Genomic DNA, 4,842 nt, shown 5'->3' on the forward strand with positions numbered 1-4,842 from the left:
TGTTTAAAAGCTCAGCAAGATTGCAGTTTGTTAATTACTATATATTCTTTTGCACAGTTGAAAACAGGCCATTAATAGTTACGGTGACAAGTAACTTTGCTGGGAGAAAAGGGGTTTGGATGGAAGGGGAAGCCTTGCACCTATGAGTGCAAAGTGAACTTGAGATTATCATTATGTCTTCTCGTCTATGATTCTTATTAAATAATTGCTATCTATTTCACTGTGTCAACCCACATTAAATTTCATATATATATATATATATATATATATATATATATATATATATATATATATATATTTCCGGATGGCAATGTTATGAGCTTCTAAGCCAAGCGCCTACTATCTATAGATAGAATGCGCTTCGCCAAGGAGTTCACAACATTGCCATCCGGAAGTATAACGGACCAACACACAAACTCTGTGTAACCATGAACTTTTATAGTCTGGTTAATACAGTTTAGTGAGAACAACTCACAAACGCGGATGGCAAAAACAATAACAAAGGCCTGAGTGACGTCATCTGCATACTATCTATAGATAGAATGAACTTGACGTAAATCAGCTCTTTGTTATTGTTTTTAGCAAGCCATTTTTATGAATAGAACTCATTAAATTTTATTAATCAACGGTTAAGTTTACTCATAGTTTTGTTTGTTTATATGTTATATCCGTCTGGCTCATGTTATGAGTTTTTTTTGTCTAAACGCATAGCATCTCTCCTTACCGACCATTTTCAGTATTTTCCGAAAATGGCAAGCTTATCAAGCAGAAAAAAAAATGATTTTTTAAACTCAAACAATCTCTCTACAAAACAACTTTATGTTCTTATTAATTAAACAAAGACCAGAGTGATGGATAATATTAATCTTAATAAGAAAAAAATGTATATTGTGTCGTAACCAATGTGACGATTTTGCTGTAGGTGGTAAGGAGGGAGAAAAACACATTGAGGAATAGTGATTTTCTTAACTTGGACAAGATCTTTGTTTGAAATACTCTTCAACAGTCGTAACGTCACTTTCTTCCTAATGACGCATGGTAACTTAGTAATACTGGCTCTAAACTATCGGAACAATGGCGGACGCCCGTATGAAATATTTCTCCGGCGAGCATAAAGGGTATCTAGAGGAGAAAAAACCCCATAATTTGATCATGTTTTGACTTTTACACATTCTGATCACAAGGCTTAGGCATATGGAAAGTTCTAGCCAGCATTAAAAATAAAAAGTAATTATTTTCTTTGTTTAGAACCAAGATGGTTGCCAGGCGGCGTGACATCAGACTATTGAATCGTATTCCAAACACACATGTTCATGTATACTATAATATTGCAGTAATATTCTCTGTCGTAATCTGAAAAAAATCACTTTTAAAAAATTCTGGCCAGAAAATTCATCATTCAAATATTGATCGATTTAATATGACACTCATACTGGCAAAAACTCTCAAACCTGGGACTTCGCTAAATGACAGGTTTGGTAGTCTTTGCCAAGATGAGTGTCATTTTAATCAATCAATATTTAAAGGACGAGTTTTCTGGCCAAAATAAAAGATGAACTGATTTTTTATCTCTCTTGAGTACGGTAATTCTTCGGCTGAGAGTTTTGAATAAGAGTCCCGTAACTTAATTTAGTATGATACTCGTATTATTGATTTTGAGATCTGCTAGTCATTTTTATAAGGAAAAACACCAATTAATTTGATTGAATAAAAACATTTGACAACGTACTTTATGTGTAGTTTCAGGCTTGTTTTTTACAATCAAAATTATCATCATCATCATCATCATCATCATCATCATCATCATCATCATCATCATCATCATCATCATCATCATCATCATCATCATCATCGTCAAGATCTTCTTCTTCTTCTTCTTCTTCTTCTTCTTCTTCTTCTTCTTCTTCTTCTTCTTCTTCTTCTTCTTCTTCTTCTTCTTTTTATTTTCTTCTTCTTCCTCCTCCTCCTCCTCCTCCTCCTCCTCCTCCTCCTCCTCTTCTTCTTCTTCTTCTTCTTCTTCTTACTCCTCCTCCTCTTCCTCCTCCTCCTCCTCCTCCTCCTCCTCCTCTTCTTCATCTTCCTCCTCCTCCTCCTCCTCCTCCTCCTCCTCCTCCTCCTCCTCCTCCTCTTCCTCCTCTTCAATAGGCCACAGCCATGATTTCGAGTTGAAGCGAGTCCATTCCCACCTGTGACGGGTTAATACCAATCTTATACTATAAAATATACAGATGGGTGGTCAATCGATATATTAAACACCTTGTGCATACTGAGCAAGAACCCATAACGTAGCCTATATAAGCTAATAGCCTTTGAAATAAATTACACCACAATACATGGCAACCGACGTGTTTATATTTACAGGTCTGACATCCGAACCCACTTATGGGCCTGGTTTAAAAATTGTTGCATTGGAAAATATTTTACGTCAATTTTTTTTGAGATTTCCTTTACAAAATTAAGCGCATAAGGAATTGGGTTATCAGACCTGCAAATAAATGCGCATTGACAGTATCTATAATAACAGAAAGTAGATGGCAAATTGCATTCAATGATTTAATTAATGGCATCCGGATGGCAATATTGTGAGCTTCTTAGCCAAGCGCATACTATATCTATAGAAACCGGAATGGACTCCTACTCTATAGATCTAATTACTCTGAATGACTAGACTACTCACGCCATCAAACTTTGCCGTTCTCACCAAGACATCAATAACGCCGATGCCTCGATGAAATCAAGTCGCATCGCGGTGTACCGTGGAATAGGGCGACTAATACCAGATTCTAATAAACGTCTCCCAAGATTGAAAATTATAAAACAAATATGGTAAAATGTATATCATTTGATAGGTTTCACTATTCCCACCACATTTTATAAGCACTTTGGGTGGGTTACTTCAATGTCAAGATATTCTTCTTCTTCTTCTTCTTCTTCTTCTTCTTCTTCTTCTTCTTCTTCTTCTTCTTCTTCTTCTTCTTCTTCTTCTTCTTCTTCTTCTTCTTCTTCTTTCAGCTTATCCCCCATTTTGCAGGGTTGCCAGAATGAATGCCACACCTCCATGCATCGCGGTTCAGATCATCATCTTCCTCCAGGCCCAATTCCTTCATATCGTCCTATACCTTTTCAAACCATCTAGTCTTTGGGCGTCCCTTTTACCTCTTTCGCACCAATTGTAAGTACAATACTTTTCTCCCCACGTACTCTCTCTTTATCTCTCTCTCTCTCTCTCTCTCTCTCTCTCTCTCTCTCTCTCTCTCTCTCGAACAATTTCAATCTATTTTCTCTCACCTTTATTGATATATTCTTCGCTTCAGTCAACCTTCAAATTCGTTCATTTCTCAATTTATCTTTTCTTGTCCAGCCAAGTAACCATCTCAACATCCTCATTTCCGCCACCTCAACTTCTTTATCTTGTTTCTTTGTTGTAGCTGCTGTCTCTAGTCCACATAACATTGCCGGTCATTTCAATGTCAACATATTTTACATTGAAATAACCTGTCCGATTTTCTTATTCTAAAATGTGGGGAAGGGTAAAGAATATCAAATAATATACATATTGCCCTAGGTATTTGTTTAATAATTCTTAGTCTTGGTGGGGGGGGGGGGGGGGGGCATTTGGGTACTGGTCTTAGTCACCCCATCTGTCTTCCATCACCCCATGTCACGGTACTTAAGTCTTTATCACTGACGTGATCAATACAGGTTTGAAGAAATTGGTCACATAATGCAGTCTCGCCATAATAGATAGAATAAAGATGGCATCACTCAGGTCTTTGTTATTGTTTTTCGGGTTATTTTTTTTGCCATCCACGTTTATGAGTAATTCTCACTAAACTGTATAAACCAGACTATAAACGTTTATGGTTACACATAGCTTTGTGTGTTGATCCGTTATACTTCCGGATGGCAATGTTGTGAGCTTCCTACCCAAGCGCATACTATTTATAGAGGTAACAAGATTCAAGATCTCACTATCACTCACACACAAACACAACATACATCGTTTAAGCTTGTGAGTGTGAGAGATTTTGTGTCTTCAAACGTTACAGCCGGGATTTTGTTTCATAGATATAACGTAATTGACGCCATTCAGCTCTTTGTTATCATTTTTAACGAAGCCACTTCTATGTGTAGCAGTCAATAAATCCTATCATTCAGACTATAAACTTTAATAAAGTTACAAGTACTTTTGTGTGATAGTCCGTTATATCCAAATGTTATGAGCAAATTTGTGTCAGTGCATGACATAATCAGTCGGAAGGTGAAAAATTTGGATTTGCATTTATTTCTGCATTTTCCGAAAGAATATGTTCCCAAGAGCATTTTAATCCTGAATTGAAGTAAATAGGGTGATTTTTCATGAAGTCATGGTTAGATGTATGGGAAAGGTATCCACACACTTTTCTTCAACTTCATTCTTTTTCAACTTGACTAGCTGTAAAAATATTTAGAAGTTAAATCAAGCTTAGATATTTCCCGAAGATGAACAAAAAGGGTGGATTTAATCATTTATGACAAGAACTCATTTTTGATAAAAATTGGCCTTCTAACTAAACTTGGCAATATCTCAGTTCAAACCTTTTCACCATCCGACGGATTATGTCATTCAATGTAACATTTGCGAAACACAGCATCAGAAAGCACACAGAAATTATCAAAACCGTTTTGAGAAGATCGGTCATATAATACAGTCTCGCCATTAAAGGGGTAAAAAGGTATGAATGTGTTGCGACCTCCCTAAAACACACACACACACACACACACACACACACACACCATTCATTGCTTAACCACGTGAGAGGTTTTGTGTCTGTCAACTTTACAGTCAGGGTTTTTGTTTTA

At 36.5% G+C, this 4,842-nt stretch overlaps 1 protein-coding gene across 1 annotated transcript in view; it reads left to right on the forward strand.

The window, feature by feature from the left end:
- Window positions 1–254, forward strand: part of LOC144979333 (uncharacterized) — a 23,661-nt gene extending 23,407 nt beyond the window's left edge. Inside the window, exon 6 of the mRNA XM_078925967.1 lies at window positions 1–254. This exon is cut by the window's left edge and continues 514 nt beyond it. The gene's annotated coding sequence lies outside the window, so the exon portion shown is untranslated.
- Window positions 255–4,842: the final 4,588 nt, after the last annotated feature.

The sequence above is a fragment of the Berghia stephanieae genome, chromosome 9 (assembly GCF_034508935.2).
Source record: "Berghia stephanieae isolate SIO BIC M18660-M18661 chromosome 9, UCSD_Bste_1.3, whole genome shotgun sequence".
Lineage (NCBI taxonomy): Eukaryota > Metazoa > Mollusca > Gastropoda > Nudibranchia > Aeolidiidae > Berghia > Berghia stephanieae.